This window comes from Tachypleus tridentatus, chromosome 2 (assembly GCF_004210375.1).
Source record: "Tachypleus tridentatus isolate NWPU-2018 chromosome 2, ASM421037v1, whole genome shotgun sequence".
Taxonomy (NCBI): Eukaryota; Metazoa; Arthropoda; class Merostomata; order Xiphosura; family Limulidae; genus Tachypleus; species Tachypleus tridentatus.
This window is the reverse complement of record NC_134826.1, coordinates 85,518,625-85,546,145: the sequence shown is the minus strand read 5'-3', so window position 1 is coordinate 85,546,145 and position 27,521 is coordinate 85,518,625. Positions and strand designations below refer to the sequence as shown.

The window sequence follows — 27,521 nt, the reverse complement described above, 5'->3', positions numbered from 1 at the left end:
TGAAACCATGTTGACTATCCAATAAAATTCTAAACTATGCTAATTAACTTACTTTGTAAAGTATTTTTCATCAGACTTTCCAAAACTTTACCCACAAATGATGTAAGACTAATAGGCCTATAATTACCAGGATAATTTTTATCACCTCCTTTGAAAAGAGGAGTAACATTAGCTAACTTCCAACCCTCTGGTACTTGCCTATTATTTATGGACTGACAAAAAATAGTAGTAGCAAAAGGCTCACATATCCAATCCTTAATCTCCTTCAAAACCTTTGGGAAATATTATCTGACCGATGAGCCTCAGGGTTTTTAACAAACTCAGAATTAACGCAATCATCTTGATCGATCTCACTCCCATCTATCGACCGTTTAAGGTGTAAGATACTGTTTAAATCACCGTTTGTAAAAACCGAAGAAAAAGGCAAAATTTATTAACCCAGCCATCTCATAATTATCACATACTAGCCTTCCTTTATCATCCTTTAAGGGCCCTACCCTCATTTGAACATTTTGTTTACACTTAATGTATTTGAAGAAACCCGTACTGTTAATATTTATATTTTCAGCGAACCTTTTCTCACACTTTCTTTTTTGTTGATATTCCTTATTTCCTGCTTGAAGAACTATCTTGATCTTCCATTATCTTCAATAACAGTCTCTAAATTTCTAATATTTATTATGCTTTTCTTTGTGAACCAACGTGGTTTTTACTTGTAAATATTTTTTTTATTTCTGTAAGGAATATATCTTGAATATTTAAAAATTAATCTTCAAAACTTTTCCTACTTTTGATTAGTGTCTCCACTTCATAATTCAGAACAGCAAAAAAAAAAAGAAAATTAGTACAGTAACTAGAAAGTTTGTATCAAAGCAGTCTCATGGTTGTCACGTAACTTGTAATATTTAAGAAAACACAACCGACAATTGTACTGTAAAAAGACATATATAATAATAGCTTCAGAATATGATATTTTTGTAATACAGATTGCTTTGTGATAGCAATAGAGACATCTATAAAAATAGCTTCAGAATATATTTTGTAATTCATAATACAGTGTGATTGTAATAGTAATAAAAACATATACATATATATATATGTATATAGCGTCACATATAAAATTTCTGTAATATAGATTTAAGTTTGATAGTAATAAACACATATTTAAAAATAGTCTCAGAATATGACTTATTTGTAATATCGATTCCAAAGTGATAGTAATAAACATCTATGTAAAAATAGCATTTCAATATGATGTTTTTGTTATATAGATTTCAGTGTGATAATAAAAACATTGGTATAAAAATATGCTCAGATACTGATATTTTGGTAATATATATTTTACTGTGATAGTAATAAACACGTATGTAAAAAAGCTCAGAGTATGATGTTTTAGTAATATAGATATCAGTGTCTTAGTAATAAATATATGTAAGTAAAATAGCCACATAATTTGATATTTTTGTAATATAGATTTCAGTGTGATAGTAATAAAGACGTATATAAAAATAGCCTTAGAAATTGATATTTTTAAATGTATAATACATTGTGATAGTAATAAACATATGTATCCTCACAATATGATATTTTCGTTATACAGATTTAAGTGTGATAGTAATAGACATTTGTTTAAACATAATTTCAAAATATATTTTTCTAATATAGAATTCAGTGTGATAGTAATAAAGATAGAGTATAAAAATAGCCTCACAACATGATCTTTCTTGCAATATAGATTCCAGAGTAAAAGTAAAAATAAGGAAATAAAAACTGCCTCGGAATATGATAATTTTGTATTATAGATCTCTTGTGTGATAGTAATAAAAACATATGCAAAAATAGCTGAGAATATATTTTTTTGATATAGATTTCAATGTGATATTAAACATATATTTGACAAGCTTTGGAATATCATACTTTTGTAATACAGGTTTCAATATGGTAGTAATAAACACATATATAAAAATAAATGTGATATTTTTGTTACATAGATTTCACTAGAGAGTAATGAACATATATCTCTAAAAACAAATGTATTTGTAATGTGAATTTAAGTGTGAAACTAGTAAATATATATGTGTAAAAATATACTTAAAATATGATATTTTTGTTATGTAGGTTTCACTGTGATAGTAATAAAGACCTATATAAAAATAAGCTCAGAATATGATATTTCTGTAATATATAATACAGTGTGATAGTAATAAACATATATATAAATATCCTTTCAATATGATATTTTTGTATTATAGATTTAAGTTTGATAGTAAAAACACATACTTAAAAATAGCCTCAGGATATTATGCTTTTGTAATTTATATTTCAGTGTGATAATAATAAAGATATATATATATATATATAAAGCTTAGAATATGATATTATTGTAATATAGATTTCACTGTGATAGGAATAAAGACATATATGAAAATAGCCTAAAAATATGATATTTTTGTAATATATAATACAGTGTGATAGTCAGTGATGTCGAGAAACCCACTTGTTGAGAAATTTATATGCAAAAACGGCTCGTTTGGGTTGAGAAAATATTTTACATAGAAGAGCGAACAACGTTTCGACCTTCTATGTAAAATATTTTCTCAACCCAAACGAGCCGTTTTTGCATATAAATTAAACAGTGTGATAGTAATAAACATATATATATATAATAGCTTCAATATATGATATTTCTGTATTACAGATTTCTGGGTAAGAGTAATATACCTATATCTGATAAAATCGCCTCAGAATATATTTTTGTAGTATAGGTTTCGGAGGCATAGTAATAAACACATATATGAAAATACCCTCAGAATACGATATTTTGCAATATAGATTTCTCTGTGATAGTGATAAAGAGAAATATAAAAAAATAACCTCACAATATGATATTTTTGTAATATATAATAAAGTATGAGAGTAACAAACATATATATATATATAAAGCTTCTGTTCTGAGTACGATATTTTTGTAAATGGATTCAGTGTGATAGTAATATATATATATTTGATAAAATCTCCTCAGAATATGATATTTTTGTAATACAAGTTTCGGTGTCATAGCAATGAATACATATATAAAAACATCCTCAGAATGTGATAATTGTGTAAGATATAATACAGTGTGATAGTAATAAACATATGTATATATAGTCTCAGAGTACGATATTTTTGTAATATCGATTTCAGTGTGAGAGTAATAAGCATTTATATAAAATACTATGGAATATAATATTTTTGTAATAGAGACTTAATTTTTATGGTAATAAACACATATATAAAATAGCTTCAAAATATGATATTTTTGTAATATAGATCTCACTTTGATAGTAATAAATAAACACGTATATAAAAATAGCTTCAGAATATTTTATTTTTGTAATATAGATTTCAGTATGATACCAGGTAACATATATGTGTAAAAATAGTCTCACAATATGATATTTTTGTGGTATAGATTTAAGTTTGATTGTAAAATACAGATATAAAAATAGCCTCAGAATATGATATTTTTTAAATATATATTTGAATATGATAGTAATAGACACATATACCAAAGAGCCTCATATTATATCTTTTTAATATAGATTTCAGGGTGATGCTAATAAATATGTTGGTAAAAATATTCTCAGAATATGATATTTTTCTAATATAGAGTTGAGTGTGAAAATAAAAAGACAGATATAAATCTTGCCTCAGAATATGATATTTTTGTAATTTGGATTTCACTGTGATTGTAATAAGAACACATACAAAATAAGCCTCAGATTATGATATTTCAGTGCAGGTAAAATAGACGTATATGTATAAGTTGTCTCTAAATATGAAATGTTTGTAATATACATTTCAGGGCCCTAGTAATAAAGGTATATATAAAAATTATTCATATTATGACACTTTATAATGCAGATTTCAGTGAGATATTAATAACGATATAAATAAAAATACTCTCAGAATATGATGTTTTTGAAATATAGATTTTAATATGATAGTAACAAACAGTTATATATAAAAATAAACTCAGAATATAATATATTTCATTTACAGATTTTAGTATAGTAATAACAAAAATGTGTAAAATATAGCCTCAGAGTATGATATTTTTAAAATATATATTTAAGAGATAATAAAAACAGATATAAAAATAGCCTCAGAATGTCATATTTTTGTAATATAGATTTCAATGAATTAGTTGTAAACATATATGCATACAAAAAGCCTTACAATATGATATTTTTGTAATATAGATTTCAGTGTGATAGTAGTAATAAATGTATGTATAAGAACAGCGTCATAATATGACATATTCGTAAAGTAGATAAACTTTTCATAGTTATAAACACATACATGAAAATAGCCTCAGAAAATGATTTTTTGTAATACAAATTCCAGTGTGACAGTAATAGACATCTGTACAAAAGTAGCCTAAAAATATGATTTTTTGTGAGATAGATTTCAGTGTGATACTAAAGAGATATATGTGTAAAATAGCGTCAGAATCTGATATTTTGTAATAGAGATCTTACTGTGATAGTAATAAACATGTATTCAAAAATAGCCTCAGAATATGATATTTTTGTAATACAAATTTCACTGTGTTAATAATAAACATATACATAAAATTAGCCTCAGGATATGATATTTTTGAGATACAGATTGCAATGTGATATTAATAGACATATGTATAAAAATAGCTTCAAAATATGATATTTCTGTAATAATCCAGTGTGATAGTCATAAACAGATATAAAAATTGCCCCTGAATATGATTTTTTTTTTGTATTATGGATTTCAGTGTGACAGTTGTAAACATATACGCAAAAGTAACTTTAGAGTATGATATTTTAGTAGTGTAGATGCCAGTGTCCAAGTAATAAACATATGTATCAAAAGTAGCCACAGGATGTGATATTTGTGTAATATAGATTTCAGTGTGATAGTAGTAAACATATATATATATAAAATTAGCCTCAGAATACGATATTTTTGTAATACAGATTTCAGTGTAATAGTCACAAACACAAATATAAAAATAGTTTTAGAATATGATATATTTCTAATATAGATTACATTATGTTAGTAATAAGCATATGTATAAAAATAGCCTCAAAATATGAATTTTTGTAACATATATCTCATTGTGATAGCAATAAAGACATATATAAAAATAGCTTCACAATATTATATTTTTGTAATGTAGATTCCTGAGTGATAGTAACAATTACAGATTTAAAACAGGCTCGTAATAAACACGTATATTAAAATATATTAAGAATATGATATTTTTTTAATATAGATTCTTGAGTCTTAGTAATAAACATATACAAATATCTTCAGAATATGATACTTTATAATATAGACTTCAGTCATAACCATGTATATGAAAAGCCTCAAAACATGATATTTTTGTAATATAGATGTTAATATGATAGTAATATACACATATATAAAAATAAACTCAGAATTTGATATTTTCGTTTTTCATATTTTAGTATGATGAAAATAAAAACATTTATAAAAATAGCCTCAGAATACGATATTTTTATAATGAAATAATATATAAATTACCTCCAGAATGTGATAATTTTGTAATATATATTCCGTATATCAGTAATAAACATATATGTGTAATAATAGACTTAAAGTATGATATTTTTCTTATACAGATTTGAGAGTGATAGTAAAAACACAAATATAAAATTAGCCTCAGGATATTATATTTTTGTAATACAGATTCCAATGTAATAGATACAAAGACAGATATAAAAACAGCCTCAGAAGATAATATACTTCTAATATCGATTACAATGTGAAAGTAGTAGACATATGGATGAAAATAGCCTCAGAATATGAATTTTGTAATATAGTGTCACTGTGATAGTAATACAGCTATAAAAATAACTTCAAAATATGATATTTTTCTAATATAGATTTCAGTATGATACCATTTAACATATATGTGCCAAATAGCCTCACAATACTATATTTTTGTAATATAAATTCCAGTATGATAGTAACAAATACAGATATAAAAATGCTTTGCTATATGCTATTTTTATAATAAAGATCTCAGTGTGATAGTTGTAAGCATATGTATAAAAATAGCTCAGAATATAATATTTTTGCAATGTATATTTCAGTGTGATAGTAATAAACATATGTATAAATAGTCTCAGAAAATAATATATTTCTAATATAGACGTCAGTGTGTGAGAAATAAACATATATATAAAATATCCTCGGAATATGATATTTTTGTAATACAAATTCCAGTGTGATAGTAGTAGACATAAGTATATGAATGGCCTCAAAATACGATATATTTGTAATATATATTTCAGTGTGATACTAATAAACATATACACTGCTGGCCAAAATCTTAAGGCCAATGAACATAAAGAAAAAATATGCACTTTGCGTTGTTAGACTCAACCACTTATTTGAACTGAGCTTCGAAAGATGAAAATAAGAAAAGGAAAAATAAAAATAAACTTTTTTAGCGTTTAATAGGTAAAATGTGAACACTATGAAATTAGTCTGAATACTAGCTGGTCAAAAGTTTAAGACCATACTGAAACGAAGCGTTAATCGGTAAACACGTAACGAAATTTAGTCATTTGTGTTCAAGCATTAGCGTTGTCAATATCTTTCACTGACATCTCCTGTGTTACATTAAGTAAAAACATGGCAAAGGCTACAACGTTGACAGAGTTTAAACGTGGCAAGATTGTCGAGCTGCAAAAGCAAGGTTTCTCTAAACGTGCCATCGCTGGTGAGATTGAGCACAGTAAAACTGTTGTTGCAAATTTCTTAAAAGACCCTGATGGATACGGAACGAAAATTTCAAGTGGTCGGCCCAAGAAAATTTCGGCGACGTTGAGCATGGAGGATTCGACGGGTTGTCCGGCAAGACACCAGCCGATCGTCGAACCAGATTAAGGCCCTTACGGACGCAGAATGCAGCTCAAAAACAATAAGACGGCATCTACGAGAGAAGGGCTTTGAAAACCGTAAACGTCTTCAAAGGCCACGCCTTTTTCCACACAAACAGCTTGGTTAAACTTTGCTGAGAAATACCAAACATGGGACGTAGAAAAGTGTACGAAGATTTTTTTCTCTGATGAGAAAAAATTTAACCTGGATGGTCCAGATGGCTTCCAACGTTACTGGCACGATAAGGATATCCCACCGGAGACATTTTCTGCACGACACAGTGGAGGAGGTTCCATCATGATATGGGATGCTTTCTCCTTCCATGAAACAATGGAGCTTCAAGTTATACAGGGGTGTCAAACAGCAGCTGGCTGCATTGGCATGTTGGAGAGAGCATTCTTATTGACTGAAGACCCTCGCATGATCTTCGTGAAGACATCTTCACCACTTGGAATAACATTCCAGCCAGACTTCTGCAAATGCTTATTTCGACCATGCCAAAGCGAATGTTTGCAGTTATTCGCAATGACGGCTGTGCAACTTACTACTGAAACCTCTTGTTGGGCATATCTTACCCTGTTTAGGACTTCTTTTTGGTATTATCTTAAACTTTGAACCAGCATGTATTCAGGCTAATTTCATAGTGTTCACATTTCCCTATTAAATGCTAAAAAAGTTTTTTATTTTTATTTTCTCTTTTCTTATTTTCATCTTTCGAAGCTCTAATCAAATAAGTGGTTGAGTCTAACAACTCAAAATACATAATTTTTCTTTATGTTCATTGACCTTAAGAATTTGGCCAGCAGTGTATGTGTAAAATAACCTTACAATGTGGTATTTTTTAAGTGGCAATAAACACATGTATGTAGAAATAGCCATATAATATATTATATTTTGTAATTAAGATTTCAGTCTGATAATGATTAACACATACATAAAAATAGCCTTAGAATATGACATTTGTGGAATATACATTTCAGGATGAAAGGAGTAAACATATACATAAAAAAGCATCAGAATATGATTTTTTTCTAATATTGATTTCAGTGTGACACCAATAAACATCTATCTGTAAAAATGATGTCGCAATTTAATATATTTGTAATATAGATTTAAGTGCGATAGTAAAAACACAGATATCAAAATATCCTGAGAATATGATATTTTTGTAATATAGATTTCAGTGTGATATAATAGACATGTGTATAAAGATAGCCTCAAAATATGGTGTTTTCAAGATATAGATTTCAGTATGTTAGTAATAAACTTACATGTGTAAAAATAGCCATACAATGTATTAATTTTTGTAATATAGATTTTAGTGTGATAGTAATAATCTCATATATAAAAAAGCCTCCCAATATGATAATTTTGTAATACAGATGTCAGTGTCTAAGTAATAAAATGCAAATGCAAAAATAGCTACAGAATATGAAATATCTATAATATAGATTCCAGTGCGATAATAACAAACACAGCCTAGAAATGTGATATTTTTGTAATATAGATTTCAGTGTGATAGTAACAGACATATGAATATACAAATAAAATCTGAATATGACATTTTTGTAAGATAGATTTTAGGGTCATGGTAATAAACATATATATAAAAACCTCAGAATATGATGCTTTGCAATAAAGATATGAGTGAGATAGTGATATTCATATATCTGTAAAAATAGCCTCAGAATATGATATATTTGTAATTATGTTACAGTGTGCTAACAATAAACATATATCTAAAAAAGCTTCAGAATATGGTAGCTTGGGACACATGAAGATATCAAAACTATCCTCTATATTATTTTCCTTGAAATCCGAAGTATTTTATAGAAGTGGCATTCAGAAGCTTTAAAATCACTGGCAGAAACTAATTAATAATAATGGAAGATACATTATTGATTAAATAACATTAAAAGCATTTGAAATGCTTTTCTGAATCTAAAGTCGGATATTATTTAAGGGATTACGTGATAGATTACAGTGTGATAGTAATAACCTTATATATAAAAATAGTATCAGAATATATTTTTGTAATATTGATTTTAGAATGATAGTAATAAACACATTTGTAAAAATAGCCTCAGAATATTATACTTTTGTAACATAGATTTCAAAGGGATAGTAATAAACACATATATAAAAATAACTTCAGAATATGATGGTTTTGTAATATAGATTTAAGTATGATAGTGACAAACATATATATGCATATATGACCTCAGAATATCATTATTGTGAAACAAGCGCATTTGTGTTTAGTATGTGAACAAGCGAATGATTTAATCTGGAGCAATATTGCCGAGTTGAGGAAATCCACGAGATTATACTTTATATCCTGCTCTAAGACCTCCCAAAATCACATCTAATAGCATTTGAAGCAAATTCTTTTACTTGTTTTCCAGAAATCTTTCCTATGATGGTTATTAGATTGAGAAGGAGACAATTAAAGTCCTTAAGTGAGGACCCTAAACATCGAAACATTCTGCTTTGACTCTCTGGTTAATCATTCACAGCTTTAGAGAAATCTCGCTGTCCTAAATGACAGGTCTCGTCCACGGGCTTCAGTGACCCTGTTCAAGAGCAGTCAAAGAAGAAAATCTCACCAAGTAGCTTCACTATAATAGACGTGCTCAAAGCTGTGTTTCTTCATACGATGGTTCATGCCATTACTTTTTGAGCTCCACCAACACGATAATGATTCGTCGCAAAGGGTTAAAATAGGTTGTAGAGCTTTTAGCAACAGAGAATAGCTGATCATTACAGCCCTAAGCGAAAACCTCTTTTTTTTTTTTTTCTCGAAGAAGAAAAGACACAAAAATGGTCTGGAAAAAATTAAAACGGAGGTTTAAAATTCGTCTATCCATTGGTTATTTCTATAAACTTCACAAGATGCTTCGTATCCGTAACTGGTACAAAGTTTATTTAGGACAATATCTGAGTTGCATTTGTATTATTACACAAATATGTCGAGCAAGGTTAACTGCTATTCAGAGAACTCTCTGAAGACTTAAGTTCAATGATGTAACTCTTCTGACTATATAGAATAAACTTTAATAGAATATTCATTAACATTTTACAATTATCATTGCTTCTGTGTCGGTGTTAAGTTAAGTATAATTCGCATTTCTTACTTTGTACCTAGTTAGACAAGTAATTAAAATATAATTAGAAGATAAAAAATTCAAATGTGCAGACTGTAACCTTGGGATAAAAGCTGAAGATAAAGGACAGGACCATTCATATATGGAAACACTTGCATATGTATGTACAACCAACAGCTATTTCAGCGAAGATTTTGATAATATTGTGGTTGTTTTGTTTTGTTTTTCCGTTTAGAACTTTCTCTTAACTTTGTTTTCTTCTTTAACCATTAATGATTGAGATATGTTATTTAGATATGGCAATTATTCCTTTATAACTGGCATCATTGTTGTATTTACGCTGTAAGTTCACAAAGGACGCTAGTTCATTCGCGATAATGTTGCTGCGTTAACTGAATATTGTTGTTGAAATGATAAAATCTCACAAGGTACATATATATTGTTGAAGTTGCAGAGGGGCCCGGCATGGCCTAGCGCGTTAAGGCGTGCGCTTCGTAATCTGAGGGTCGCGGGTTCGCGCCCGATTCGCGCCAAACATGCTCGCCCTCCCAGCCGGAGGGATGTTACGGTCAATCCCACTTTTCGTTGGTAAAAGAGTAGCCCAAGAGTTGGCGGTGGGTGGTGATGGCTAGTTGCCTTCCCTCTAGTCTTACACTGCTAAATTAGGGACGGCTAGCACAGATAGCCCTCGAGTAGCTTTGTGCGAAATTCCAAAACACACACACACACAAGTTGCAGTTTCTTTCTTTAATATATTAAAACTGGTATAACTGTAGTATATTCTACATAGATACGGAAGACTAAACACACATTATCTGAAAGATTCGGACTATTATTGCCCCATGTGTCTCAGCCGTGGCATTAGGGATGGCATGTTTAGTGTCTATATATCTGGCTCATAGCGAATTCCCTATCCGTTCGACAGTGTAATGTTCCAAGAGTAAACTTATGGCTTTTTTCAGAAACTGTTAACGATATAGAAACAAATATAACAACATTTCGAATAAAAAAAATTTTACTGATCTCCATGGAAGAACAGCAGAGCGATGAGCTCCGAAATTAAACACGAAACAATATGGAACAAGATGTTCATCCGCGAGTGAAAGAAAGAGAACCCTCTGACCCATTAGAACATTGAAATGAAGCTAAGCATGTCTTCCAGTATCACCAGCAAGAAACTGAATAGAATTTGAAGTTGATAAAGACCCACAAGTCAGACTTTGACATATGATAAACACAATCCAAAACCAATGACTATTTCCATCAGAAAGAAAACATCAACAACAAGAATCATAACTATTCCATTCAACCACATATCTTCAAGTCTCTTGATACAACGCCAATAAAATGTCTTGCTTCTCTCATGTATAAGTTATTTTAAGTAGCAGACATAGCTTGTGAAAAGATTTGTTCAGCAAATAATGAGTTGTAATAAATATCTGATTTGAACGCCGTCAACAATAGTGAAAGTTATTCGTAGGGAAGTATTTTTAAAAATACTGCAAGCAACTGCATGCAAGTATATATGTATGTATTTATTTTTGTCGTTTAGAAATTGGAAATTGTTATTCAATTAGCATTGACACTTAGCTTGAAAATATTATGTACTAAGATTTTTAGTACAAAACAAATCTGGTATTTGCTCAATACATTTGAGAGATTAAAATTTTATAAGTATTTACTGTTGAATTTTTTTTTTCGTCTTTAATCAAGCAACAAATACTTTACAACTTTCATATGAAAGGTCTGTGAAAATCGACTGTTGCCAACGGATATCACGGATTTTTAATCCGTGTAAGTTTAATTTGCATCTGGAGTAGAAGCTCTATGACGGAAAAACTGAAAATATGCCGCCGGTCTAATCGAAGAGCGTTCGAAGGTAACAGCTAGTCTCTAACTTCCCTGCTTTATCATCATTTAGTAGGTCACACTTTACATTTTTATTTTGTTATTATTATTAAACTTTAGGTCTAAAAAAAAATTGATTTTAGATACTGAAACGCCCAAAGTTAGTAATACAATGAAGTTCGACTGTAAATATTACATTACAATGAATCTACTGATTGGTTATATTTATTTCAATGCCATGAAACTATGTTTCCAGATATTTCGCTGACATGAAACTATGTTTCCGGATATTTCTCTGCAATGAAATCATGTTTCCGGATATTTCATTACCACGAAACCATGCTTATCAATGTTTCCGGATACTTCAATACCCTTAAAGATTCAGATAAGACTGTTAATGATGGATGTAATTAGACTTGTTTTAATTAATCTATAAATATTATTTAAGAAGATTAGCCATTAGTAGGATCATTTATAAATTATTTCATGTTCTACAAAGCTGTGATATTAGTAAATCAACCAAAAAAGTAGCTTATACATTTTTTCGTTCCGTCTAAAATTTCGTATCCGTGAAAGAAAGAAACCGAACAGCTGAGCTAAGCGTTGAAAATATGCATAGTTATATATATATATATATAGCAGAGTTCAGATATTTGGCCTATATTGCTCTAATTATACGAGCTCTAACTAAAATGCTGATAAGTGATAATCAGGTCGTTAGAGCCCCGTGGATATCAAAATAGCAAACGATTATTGCGTTTCTATACGAAACAAGTAATAAGCAGTTCTTGGACCGTTTTCATTTAAGTTAATGAGGTTAAAGTTAGAAGTATATATTAAAAATGATTTAATAATTTGGTGACTGGAAACTGGTTTAAATTGTAGAATGTTCAGTAGCAGTGTCAGTGCATCAGTTAAATTTAGTTTGAATTCCACTATTTGCGCACATAGTAAGAATAATAAAATAATAATAATAATAGTAAGAATAATAAAATAATAATAATAATAATAGTAAGAATAATAAAATAATAATAATTATAGTAAGAATAATAAAATAATAATAATAATAGTAAGAATAATAAAATAATAATAATAATAATAGTAAGAATAATAAAATAATAATAATTATAGTAAGAATAATAAAATAATAATAATAATAGTAAGAATAATAAAATAATAATAATAATAATAGTAAGAATAATAAAATAATAATAATTATAGTAAGAATAATAAAATAATAATAATAGTAAAATTTACTTACGAAATTTATCATGTATTGATTAATTTATATTACAAGTCTAGTAATTAAAGAAAATATTGATAATTACGACTTGATTTTATCAGCAAGTTTAGATTCATGTATATATTTCTTTTTTTTTAATCTTAATTTTGTCGGTAGACTTTCTGAAGCTCTGCAGTTATTCATAATTCTCATTTATTCTGAAACGTATGAGCTTATTACTGTTTAATATTTCATCGAAAGGATCGCTTTACATTTTTTGGAGATAATATTACATAATAAGCTCCAAACTTTAGTGAGCCCTACAGTGTTGCACAGTAATGATGAATTGCTAGGACTAACATGCCCGTCGAATAATGTACAGTGTTTGTTTAAAGCCTACTAGAATTCGTGTATAGTTACACGAGCTCTAATAGGCTTAGTACAGTTACAAAAAGACATACTTTTAGCTTTGTAGCGTTATATACTTAAGAATAACACTTATTATTATTAACTAATTATTTCTGTTCATGTTAAGTTTATGAGCAATATTATTATTATTAGACAATATGGTTTTGGGCTCTATACTTCGGTCGATGCTTTGCAATTATGAAGCTAATTATTTTCATATAAGTTTGTTTTGTTTGTTTATTTGAAATTAAACACAAAGTTAGACAATGGGCTATGTGTGCTCTGCTCGCTACTGGTAATGAAACCCGGTTTTTAGCATTGTGGGTCTGTAGAAATACCGCTGTGGTACTGAGGTTGGGGAGATAATATAAAAATTGTAAAATAAAAGATCAACTATGCTAAGAAACGATAAATACAAAAGTCACACGGACTGCATTTGCCGTTTCTTAGTGCCACCCAATCGTACAGGGTACTTTTGCGGACTTAAGACGTTAGAAAATAAATTTCGATACCCGTGATGGGTAGATCATAGACAGCCCATTGTATAGCTTTGTATTGATTTACAAAACTAAACAATGATTTATTAGCACAAAATTTCACAATGGACTGTCTGCTGTCTGTTAATTGTGGGTAATCGAATCCCAAATTTTAGTGTGGTAAGTTCGTTAACTTACTGTTGATCCATGGGAGGAGGGTGAGCCCCATGGACTCTAGAAATCTAGAATCTGTAAAATACGAAAACACATTGTATAAATTGATGGGAGAAAGATGAATCCCACGCACTACAGAAATCTAGAATCTGTAAAATGCGAAAAAAAAAACATTATACATATAAAGAAGATTCTAATTAAAAAAACAAACAAATTCACATTGGTATGAAGTAGCACTTGCTGTTCTCATAAAATCATATTTCTAAGAGAAACAGCATATCTATTCTAGTGGCCGAGCTATGAAAGATGTTTGTTATCGCTGAGCAAATTTCAGTGCTGTTCATCTAGCAGGTTTTTTCGTGTTTAAGGCGCGCCAGTGGTTCACTTAAACCTTCTGTATAGATCTTAATGTATCTTTTCTTTCCCGCGTTTTATGACAGGTCGTTCATCAAGAAGAGAGTGGAATCGTGTCGTTGTAACTGTCCTTCATTCTTAGAAGGTGGGAGCTCTCGCAGTGATTCTTTCTTGTCGATTTAATGTTTTCTTCTTGCTATTAGGATGCTGCGCTTTGCTAAAAGCAAGATTTAGAGCATGATTCATTCGTTTCTACTAACTCATCTGTTCTGTCTCCTTGAGAAAGTTTAAACCAGTTTAATTGCGTAAGCAATAAATTTCTTTACAATTACGATTTGTGTTATTGCTGTACGTGTTTGTTCTCTCTTCAGAAACAATTACATCTTCTAAGAAAAAGAAAAATCGTATTGGCTATAATGCAGAAGGAACAAAAAAAAAGATCGGTGAATCATTTACAAAACATTTATCATCAAAAATGCTGTCTACAGGACTATCAAAAAATATACTGCAATCACAAGTCCTGAGAAAAATATTCCGTAACTGGAATCCCTAAGTAAAAAATATTACAGATTCCAACATCGAGAAAAATATTTTGCAACCCAAAGCTTTGAGTAAAAAAAGTTTTTGTTAAAGACATAATAAATGCAATAGAAATAAAATATTAATGTAACGAGAAAAAAAAACAAGAAAACAAAATACAGAAGAAACGCGATATGATAAAAGGTGTAATTTTGAAGACGTAATAAATAAAGTAAAAACACAATATTAATGTCACGAGAAAAATAGAGTAAAATGTGTAGCATTCAAGACATGAGAAATAACGTAGAAATGCAGAAAATAACCCTTAATAACATGTTGGAAGTATTACACTTGGACATAAATTGCATTCAGTGCAGGAGAGGGCCCGACATGGTCAGATGGTTAAGGCACTCGGCTCGTAACCTGAGTGTCTCGGGTTCATATCTCCGTCACACTAAACATGTTCGCCCTTTCAGCCGTGGGGGCGTTATAATGTTACGTTCAATCCCACTATTCGTTGGTAAAATAGTAGCCCAAGAGTTGGCGGTGGGTGGTGATAACTAGCTCCCTTCCCTCTAGTCTTACACTGCTAAATTAGATAATGTTAGCGCAGAAAGCTCTCGTGCAGCTTTGCGCTAAATTAAAAACAAACCAAACCAAGCATTCTGAGATTGTAAACACTGTTGTGCTCATCTAAATTAGCCCCTTCCCCCAAGTGGCACAGTGGTATGTCTGCAGATTTACACCTTTAGAAACTGGAATGCGATACCCGTGGTTATAAAAACACAAACAGTCACTGTGTATATTTCTGTTTAATTACAATAAATAATCTAAAATATCTTTTTTCTCTTTTTTTTTTCAGATGTTACTTTTAATTGTAGCTATAAGATTTATAAGGAATTAACTATTTTAAGCTAACTTTGATTTAAATTGAAACTGCTGATTTCTTGGGGAAGAAAGTCGGTCGTAAATTAAGCTTTTTCAAAGCATGAATCACGACATTATAAACGAGCAACATTAAAATACGTACCTGAAAATTTGGTTAAACAATGTTGAAATACACAACACACATTTACGCGAATATCCAAGGTCTAAGAAAGAGACTATAGGATTATGTTTAAGTACGTTCTACTCGATTACAATTTCACAACGTAAGTACTGGTGTTCGAAGATTCTTATATGTTCGTTTGTTTTTCTAGAAAAATACTACTTTGGGCAGATCAAATAGTCCATTTTAGAGATCGCTCCCTAATCTATCTTAAATTCGTAATTAAATCATCTCTCTACATCATTATTGCTATAACTTCGTCTACGAATATAAACGGATTTCACTGATATAACGTTAACTTCATCGTAATAAAAGTATTTATATATTATTAACGTGATTTTGTGTATGAAAATCAACGAGTTTCGTTGTTATGGTAATGTATACTTAATGTTCCGTTTTCCTATGTTTATGTGCGTCATTAATATTTGTCAAACAATAAATATTAACGGAAGTCAGCGAAATGTCTTTACCCTTTATGTATACACAATATAAAAAAAAGTTTTCATTCGTCATTAATGAAATTGATTACAATTAATTGAAAACTAAAGACAAAAACTGTTAACAAGACGCATAAACGCCAATATTGAAAATGTCCCTACCGTATTGTGCAAGGAAAATCATGGATTTTTCTCGGAAACAAAAAATTCGTTGTAACTAGAATATTATACAATGTTTGTTTGTTTTGAATTTTCGCGCAAAGCTACATGAGAACTATCCTAGATTACTCCTGAAGAAGAAAGGTCCACCTTTCGAAAGCGCTCAGGTTATAACGGTTTCCATGTCAGTTTTATCCACGCTTCTTTGACCTACGTGTTTTTAGCATATCACGAGAACTATCTGCGCTAGCCATCCCTAATTTAGCAGTGTAAGACAAAAGAAAAGGAAATTAGTCATCACCATCCTCCGCCGACTCTTGGGCTAAACTTTTATTAACGAACAGAGGAACTGATCGTAATATTACAGCGCCCCCACAACTGAAAGAACGATCATCTTTGGTGTGATAGTGATTCCAACCCACGCCCTCAGACTTCGAGTCGAGCGCCCTAACCACCTGATCATTATATGGTGTATCTAAATCAATATATACGTCTTATAAAATAGGCGGAACAAAATGAATGATTTGTGCTATCTATCAAAGTGATGATTCTATCATTGCATACACAAATAATATTAAAGAATTCTTCTGGAAAGTAAAAAGCTTATCATATTTTTGAAAAAAATGGTATGTTTACAGACAGATAGTCTTAAAAATCCACAAAAAAGAAACAACGGATTTTGTAATTTCAGGTTTTACTGACTATAAATTTTAATGTGCCAAATCTGTCTAGAGTGAATGATATTTGCCAAAGACTCAAGATAGATGCATTACGTTAAATGTTCAAAAGATGTATTAGCTTATCTTCGAAAGTCTTTCCGAAAAGAATATTTGATATTCTGTTTAAGGTATTTTAATAGTAACGGACTTTTAATGCTACTAGTTTTATAAAATTTCAAAGTATTTTCTCAATCTCTAGTGAGTTTAATACTTTTCTTGTCCATTGTTCCAGATAGATCACAAACTCTAGCTGTGTTCTTGTTGTCTTTGTCTTGCGATTAAACTGTTTTCCCTGATTATTTATAGGATTAACAACGTTCAACGTGTTCCTTAAAGCAGCTATGTGAAGTCCACCCTGGTTGACCTGTTTTCCAATACTGCTATAGATGTTTCAGAACGTAAGTCTATCTATGCTTGTCTTTGCGTTTATTATATATTTACGATCCTTGTTTTACTATGTTTAGTTTACTCACCAGTATCTATCAGTTTCTTCTAATATCTCAAAAATACTCTATCCTATGTCTATCATTTGATTTTCTTCAAATGATTTTAGAACATCGATGATGGGTACAATGAAAAACCAATATTTCGAGTTCATCTACTAAATTCGACATTTAGTTTCATGTTCGAATTCATCTACTAAACTCGACATTTAGTTTCATGTTCAAGTTAATCTACTAAACTCGACATTTAGTTTCATGTTTGTCCTTGACATCTTTATCGTTTTATTTGTAACATTTAAAAGAAAGAAAAGCATCTGGATGACTGACTCCCTTCACACGTATTAATACACATATAAAAAACTTTTTGCATACTTCATGATAAAAAGGTAAGCCGTTTCTACATATATATTTTCTCTACAAGTGGGTTTTCTCGACATCACTGAAAAAAGAAAACAACTCGAGATGTCCTTATGATTGATTATTGGTTTCCAAACTATTTTAATCTTTAAATGCAACCTCTAGAGCACATAAAACACCTTTTACAGAAAAAAACAAAACCGAGATCGGGATCTGGTTTTTTTGATGAAAAAAACTTTCGAAACTGGGGGTGTTCAGGGATATTCATGTCTTCCTTTGCCCCGCACGAGAAAACGTTCTAGCTGAGCTCGTGGTAACTGGTTAATGATATTTCGGAGATAGGTCATAATTATTAATTAGACAGATATGGTGGTTTGCGAAATATCAGGAAGGTGATTAGACATAATAGGTTTCTAGAGAGACGGACATGGCCAGGAACAGTTGTGCACAGCAAACATCTGAAATTGCATTACAATTTGCCTTAGTTTTCAATATTATTACTTGTTATTCATTTATATTCTCTGTTGATATAAAATATCTTGATTTTAAAATATAATGAATTTAAATAAATACGCTTTTAAAATATTAACTTAAAACATTCTGCGGACCGAAAAAAAATAAAGAAAAACGTTTGTTTGTCATCACAGCCAGATTTATTTTTTAATTTTCTGTGTTTCTTCAGTCTCATGCTAGTAGTGTGTGCTTCAATTATAAGTTTGTTTCTTAACAAAGCCTCAAAATTATTGGTACAGTGTTTTGTTTGTTTGATTTTTAAATTTCGCGTAAAGCTACTTGAGGGCTATCTGTGCTAGCCGTCTATAATTTAGCAGTGTAAGACTAAAGCGAAAGAAGCTAGTCATCACCACCACTCGTCAATTTTTGGGCTACTCTTTTATCAACAAATAGTGCGATTGACCGTCACATTATAACGCCCCATGGCTGAAAGGGCAAGCACGTTTAGTGTGACGGGATTCGAACCCGCGAACCTCAGATTACGAGTTAAATAACTATCTGGCCATGCAAGGCCGTTACAGTGTTTAAACAAACACAAATGGTTGTGGAATTCCTTAACAATATATATATATTTTACGATATTTCCGTTCCCCGCTAGTACAGCGGTATGTCTTCGGATTTACAACGCAAAATCAGGGGTTCGATTCCCCTCGGTGGGCTCAGCAGATAGCCCGACGTGGCTTTGCTATAAGAAAACACACACTTAACGATATTTCAGGGACATAGAGGAAAAAACACACGTCGGCCAGTACACCGACCTATAAGACTAATAATATTCATTGGTGTAATAGGTGATACATTTACTCTTTTTAACACTAATTTTTTTTTGGATGGTAAAGAAATAAAAAAGTAAGTTAATGAGGCTTAAGAATTATTTTTTGTTAGCAACAAGTTACGACATTCTGATAGAAATAACATGCTCTCGCAAAGCTATTACTCGTATTTTGCTCAAGGGACGAAAACCGAGAAAGGAAAGAAAGCGTAGAAATGTTATTATTAAAATGGAAAGCTTTTGTATATGACGCATAGTCAAAGGTTGCTGAAGAGCCTAGTATCCATGGTAACCGTCGTAAGCTATTGACACCGATCTGAATACAGATCAGTGGGTATTGACAAAACAGTTCTCTTAACCCTACTTTTTACAATGACACTTCGGAAACCGGTTTCCTGTAAATTGATCATATGTTACAAGCACGTTTTGTGGTATTTTTATTCTTATGGGTTTTTTCGGTATTAGTTATTCTACATTTAGACATTTCCGTACTCGTTTGGTTATCGTGTGGTTTAAACATGTTGCGGAAAACATGGAAGTGTTGGATATTTTAAAATTCCTACAACGTTTAATTGTTGTCCAGCGAGGCTTTTAGTTATCTATCTATTCATTTTTTACTGTTGAAACTATGGAACAAAATAATTTCACAAACTACTTCTTACGAATATCGTATCACTGTTAAACTTATTGAATTAGATAGTCCCTCAAACTAGTTATTAAAAATGCCTTTTCATTGTTAAACATTTGGAACTGAATGACCCTTGTTACGTTTTAACATTTATCGCGGACGAGCCCCCAATTTATTATGTTACCTATTACAATTCCAAGTAGTCTAGAACAAAGTGAAATGAGAATTGAAATTTATAAGTAAATAAATATTGATATGCATCCATTTTATGATATTTGCTAACAACATTGATACACACAGATTCGTTATTAATCGAAATTTATTTTATTATACAAACAAGAACACAATGTACAATAACGATTATTACAAATAATGATCTATGTATAAACCTTTTACAAAGAATATTGTGTTTTCTTTCTGGTTTGGAACTTCCTTTGTACTTTATAGAAGGTTCACGATTTCGAGTTGATATAGGTACAAGGCTCTTACTAGCGAGCTAACTAGCTCCGCGTTATTCACTATTCACTGATCTTACATGAGTTTTTCACAGCTAAAGTTATATAATATTTTCGTGAAAAATACTAATTTCTAATGTAAATCTGTTAAAGTTGAAGGTTTATAATGTTCGAAATATATAAATACTACAGTCATATATCTGAAGTGCCCAGTTAATAAGCGTTAATCATAGTTATAGCTTGCAAGATGTATAGTACATGACCTATAGTAAATTAATAAGTATACAGTATACTCTCTGTTGACTCGTCGCGTTGATCTTATTTATAGGCGCGAGGAAAGAAAGTTTCTCGAAACTTCAGTTTAGGCAATAATATTGATGATACACCAGTGTTTACGTACACAAATATATTGTTGATTCTTACACTCAAGAATATTTCACAACTTAAGTGAATAGATGGAACTTTCGCAGTACAGATTTAAGGGAGTAAGTTATATACATTTCTAAACATAAACTTAATTTAAACGAACATTGATATTAAAATATATATATGATACTAAATCCGTCACGCCCTACAAGTTACCTATTACAAATACCGTAACACTATTAAACCTATGGAACTGTGTGATCTTATAAACATAGATATTACAAATACCGTTACACTATTAAACCTATGGAACTGTATGATATTGTATATATTCATATAGTTATTATGAATACTGTATTCTCAAGACAGCTGGTATAGGTATTAGCACTTTACTTAAAATAAAGCGCAGAACAACGTTCTAACCTTCTTAGGTCATCTTCAGGATAACAAAGAGAAAGTGTTAACCTGAAGATGACCTAAGAAGGTCGAAACGTTGATCTGTATTTTATTTTAATTAAAGCGCTAATATCTATACCAGCCTTCTTGAAAATACATTTTTACTTCAATTTGGTTTCTCTTCATTACATATTATAAAATCCTTCCATTGTCGAACTTGTAGGACGACATACGATCCTACAAAGGTGCTTGTAGTATTCGTTGACAGGAAGAGCTTTCCTATTTTCTGGTTAACGTAGTAGTAATACACAGGTCAGTATCAGTAATGGTACGAAGGTATAACACTATGTAACTCAAATTTTGTTCCTGGATTGAGTGCTTTCAAACTTTGCTTTTGTGACCTGGATAATGAAATTTAGAAATTAACCTATTTTCTATGCAAAATCAGGAAAATTTGCACATTATCAGTTACATAAGGTCTGAATAAAACAACATATGAATCAAGATTTACATGTATTAATATTAAAGTTATATAACAAATGAACAAAAATGTACAGAAGTGAGTAGCTTTACGAGATTTGCCACTGTTATGTAAATCACTTTCACGTATCAGCCCCCAAATATAGTTTCCCATCATGTTTTCTTTACACGCTCCTTGGTAGCGGTGTTCAAAGTCCAGTATATCTTGGTGGAAGCGCTCGCCTTGCTCCTCTGAGTATGCTCCTATGTCCTCCTTGAATTTATCAAGATGAGCGTCAAGGGTATGGACTTTCGGGCACATCCTGCAAACCATTTTGCCGTAGTTCTTCACCAGACCCTCAACCAGTTCCATATAATTTTCGGCCTTGTGATTGCCCAAGAAGCCCCAAACCACTGCGACAAAGCTGCCCCAAGCTTTTTTTTTTTTTGCTTCAGACAGCTTAGGGAAGAAGTCTCAAAGGTACTTGAAGGCTACAGACTCCTTATCAAGTGCTGTAATATATTGTTTCATAAGACCCAATTTTATGTGCAATGGCGAGAACAACACCTTCTGGATATTGACTAGTGGCTCACACTTGACATTGTGCCTTCCCACACAGAACTCGGTCCGTTGTGGCCAGTGCTTTCTTTTGTAGTGCTCTGCGGTGTCTCTGCTGTCCCGAAAGCAAAGATAACATGGAAACTTGGAAAAACCTCCTTGGATAAGCCTGTGTTCACTTCAGCAGCTAGAACTAAACTGAAGTGGCGAATGGTGAGCACCTGTATATATATTACTATGGAAAGTTCTATAAAATTCCAAAATGTTCTTGAAAATTCTCGTAATTTCTATAACATTCTAGAAAATTCTCGCAAGTTCTATGACATTCTAGAAAATTCTCGTAAATCCCACAACATTCTGGAAATTTCTTGAAAATTCTTGTAAGTTCAAGAAACGTTTGAAGAGAAAAATAGGTCTTTTCCACTTACTTGACACATAAGCAACTGGGAAATAACACTTTCTGCCCAGGAACAAGAAAAAATAAAAATTTTGTCACACAATCTAATCATTTAAAGACGGATTTGAAAATTTTGATACGACGTAACAGTATAGACATTTAATTATTACGGAAACCCCATTACGAGTTTCATCGTTTCAGTCAATAGCCACGTTAGTCTTGAGCGTCACAGGTTAGAGAAATAGTTTGAATTTCACAACACAAATTAAAAATTAATAATTTTTATTTGTGCTTCTCAATTAAATGAAGTTAATCGTATAATAGACGCTGTTCGAAGAAAAGTCAACTGCGTTTCAAATATAGCTAGTATTGTATGACGTAAACGATTTTGACCATTTCATCATGACAACCTCGGTGTGGATTCCTGTACGTGATGAGGGAACCTCCCAGTGAAGGTTTTGTTCTTTTAGTTTACCTCCTCTGAAATCTAAACATCCACCCACATGTTTGCTGTGTGTGGCGACCCGTGAAGGGGGGGAGGAGCTCCTGGTGGTTGAGGGTCCAACCCTAACACACCACATTGGCCCTTAATACCTGTAGACGGGCGGTCTTGGGGTAGCCCTCCTTGGGTCAATCGGCTGGTCCATTTGGGCTAGGATGAACCAAGTACCAGTGTTGGAAGTTCTCAACAGGTGTTGTGGACATTGTATCTGATGCTGGTGTTTGGATATAGTACTCACGAAATGCTGGAGTTGTTGCAATGTCCTTGTTTAACATTGTAGTGCGTCCCCTCGTAGGGTTCCATGGTAGGTGGGGTCAGTGGACATCGAAATATTCCTTTTTTATTATAGATCCTCTAAATAAAAAATTAAATAAAATAGTGAAAAAACAGTTTTGAAGTTTCTGAGCAGCAATCTTCAACATGTGTAACACCTGTTCTACCTCATTTTCTTATACTATATTCTCCTTCAGAAAAACCTTTAAGGCAAATGTCCTCCTTTTTTATTCAGAAGGGACTAGAGGGACTTGCTGGCTCTCCAAAGTCAATAAAGAAGCTTCGATCTGGTGATATATTAATGAAAAATCCACATCTCAACACAGTGAACTCCTCTTGAATTCAAAGGCGATTGGGGATGTACCTATTTAGGTTACACCTCATGCTACTTTGAATTCATCACGAGGAGTTATTGTTAATAGGGATTTCATAAACATCCCCTAGTCAGAGATTCTCGCTGGTTTCTCCACCCAAGGAGTTTCTGCAGTGAGGTGTATCTCCACTCACAAAGATGGAATTATGATGCCGACCAGTATCTTTATTCTGACATTTACATCATAACGTCCACCTGCCACCATCAAAGTAGGTTACCTTAATTGCAGGATACGGCCATACATTCCAAACCCTCTCAGATGTTTCCAGTGTCAGAGATTTGGTCACTCAAAGACGTCATGTCGTGGTTCCCTGACGTGTGCTCATTGTGGTGGCAAGAACCATGATGCCTATGAGTGTGAAACGGATCCTCATTGCGTCAATTGCAATGGCTCTCCCTGACCTACTTTCTTTCTTGCCCTAAATAGTTGGAAGAAAAAGAGGTGCAGCGTTTGAAAACGATTCATAACATTACTTATCCTGATGCTCGAAAATTGCTGTCCACCGCTTCATCTCGGACGTATACTGCTGCACTTCGTTCCACAACTACAGTGGGAGTGCAGACATCTCTCTGTGTCTCCAAAAAATCGTTCTCAAAACAAATGAAAAGCCTTTTGACCTCCATGGTTAAAAAAGTTGACGAATCAACTTCAACACCCATCTCTATCCCTTACATGCATTCTAAAAAAACCCAAAATCCACATCCTTTGGTTCCAGGTACAAGCATTTTCTCAGATATATCTTCTTCTCCCACCCCAAGATGCAAAACAATGCCTGGCGCCAGGCTATTGTCTTACCTTTCTCTAAGCCTGGGAAGAATCCCAATATTCCTTCAAACTACTGTCCAATTGCTTTGACGAGCTGTCTCTGTAAGACCTTAGAGAGAATGATTAATGCTCGTCTTGTTTGTTTCCTCGAATGAAACAACTTCCTCTCGCCCATCCAGTGCGGGTTCCGACGACAGAACTCCACTATGGACCACCTGATTCGACTTGACGCGTCGATCAGAGAAGCCTTTCTCAAACGACAACATCTTGTACCAATATTATTTGACATTGAGAAGGCTTATGATAGAACATGGAGGTATGGCATTTTGCGAGATCTCCATATTTCTGGTTCGACACTTTCCCGTTCTTTCTACAGGAACTAGAAGTCCCTCAGAGCTGTATTTTGAGTGTCACACTTTTCAGTTTAAAAATTAATGTCATCACTGAACAACTCCCTCTTACTGTTGCAAACGGGCTCTATGTCGACGACTTTCACCTCTCATGTCAGTCGTCGAACATGAGGTATATTGAGTGGCAACTACAGACTTCTCTCTATCGTTTACTGAAGTGGACCACAGCAAACGGCTTTAACTTCTCTCTCTCTAAAACCGTTTTCATGCACTTTTGCAACCAACGGGGTATTCACCCTGATCCTGAACTCCGTATCAGTGAAGTTGTGCTGCCTGTGGTCCCTGAGACAAAGTTCTTGGGGCTTATCTTTGACTGTAAGCTGACCTTTATACCACACATCAAATAGCTACGAATCAAATGTACAAGAGCACTGAACAACCTTCGTGTCCTCTCTTTCACCACTTGGGGAGCGGATTGATGTTCTATGCTAAAGATATATCGTGCTCTTATTCGATCGAAACTCGACTATGGATCATTAGTCTATGGCTCTGCCAGACCCTCTGCCTTAACGATGCTGGACCCCATTCATCATTAAGGACTTCGGTTGTGCACTGGGGCTTTCTGTACTACCCCAGTTTATAGGTTATACATAGAATCTCATGAACCTTCTTTGCACCTCCGCCGTTTGCAACGGACTTTACTATATGCTTCGAAACTTCGTTCCTTACCAAAGCATCCCACCTGGGGTTGTGTTTTACTTTCTCGGTGGGCCATACATTTTCAGAACAGATGGTCTGCCATTGCTCCTTTTGGCCTTCGTTTCCAGGCGCAGTTGGATGAATTTGGTCTATCATTGGATAACATCGTTGTATCCACTGGTTAGCCCATCCTACCATGGCTTTTTACAATCCCCAAATGTGACCTATCTTTAAGTCATCGAAAAAAAGCAGACACTCTTGATTGGAAATATTGTCTGTTATTTGCTGAACATCTTTCGAACGATCTTTTAATTCCTATTTATATGGATGGTTCCAAATCAGGTAATTCAGTGGGCTCTGCCATGGTTTGTTGCGATTCGGTGGTTGCGTGCAGAATCCCGTCTTCAGCTACTGTGTTCACTGCTGAACTGTACGCCATTTCTCTTGCCCTGGATCACATAGAAGATAAGAAATACCCAAACTGCACCATTTTCACTAACTCGCTTTGTTTTCTACTGGCAATGGAATTGCTTCACGTTAATTCACACCCTGTTCTCACCGATATTCAAAACCAACTGGCCCATTTCTCTTTAACGTCTACTTTTATCCAGTTTTTCTGGACACCGGGCCACGTTGGTATTCGCGGGAACGAGCTCGCCGACACCGCAGCTAAATCTATCTGCTCTCGCACTATTACCCCTGTGCCTGTTCCACACGTAAACTATGGTCCTGTATTCAAGGTTCGGCTCCGTGCCAGCTGGCAGTCGACTTAGAGTGAGCGACGCGAAAACAAGCTTTTCCAAATAAAAACTTTGGCCTTCTTGCTTCCGTAAGGATCTACAAGAGGAAGTTGTTCTAACTAGACTACGCATTGGTTACAGTTTTTTAACTCATCGTTTTCTTTTATCTGGAACTTATGCACCAGTGTGTAGTTTGTGTAACACTCAAATCACTGTAAGCCACATTTTACTTTCTTGCCGTCGTTACGACTCTCAACAACGGCACCATTTTAAACATGTTCTGTCCCAAGATTTGTCCATAACATTTGACAGTGTTATTGGTGACGCCGACGCTGTTCACCTTGGTAATGTTTTGTTTTTTAAAGGCTATTAATATTTTAATGTTATTTACGTTTTTAATTTATACATTAAACCTCTTTTAATGTGGTTCTCTTTTAAGAATCACGGCCCATCTAGTTTGATTTGAAATTATAAAATGGTCGTAACGTTAAGTAATTTTAAACCAGGACTGAAAAGGCCAACTTCAGGTGACTGACGGTGTTTTTGTACTTACCTGTTGGTCTTCCTGGCGGGTTATGATAATTACAATCATGCTACAGAAAGTCCTTTACGACTTCTATTACTGTAGTTTTTTCTCTTAATGTTGTAGACAAGATGTAAACATTGGTTTTATGCTATTTATGTTTTTAAACTTTGTTTTGTTTTACCTTAATTTCCTTTTAGAAATTTTATACTAAATTTATTTAATTTTACCTTTTTACCGGAAGGTTGGCACGAATAGCCTAGCTGCTTTGTGCGATAAAACACTAAATCAACCAACCAACCAACCAATCATCTTGACCATTATCAATTATGTATATCATAAAAAACGGCAGAATACTTATTATATATTTTAAAATAACATTCTTTATCCGATTTATTAATAGTTTTCTGAGGACAAGAGTACATAGTAGTATCTCACCAACACTACCTACGTCACACTCCTTGCCGACGACACGTATCGGTTAATACCAGAATACTGTTTGACGTAAAATGTTTTTGATCGAAACCTTTTGATTATTAGTATAATATTGTT

At 32.5% G+C, this 27,521-nt stretch overlaps 1 pseudogene across 1 annotated transcript in view; it reads left to right on the top strand.

The window, feature by feature from the left end:
• LOC143244404 (uncharacterized) overlaps positions 1-27,521 on the top strand; it is a 298,731-nt pseudogene that overhangs the window by 95,193 nt on the left and 176,017 nt on the right. The window contains exon 3 of the transcript XR_013025052.1: positions 17,705-17,796. The product of XR_013025052.1 is annotated as an uncharacterized LOC143244404 (transcript). The remainder of the gene's footprint in view (positions 1-17,704; positions 17,797-27,521) is intronic.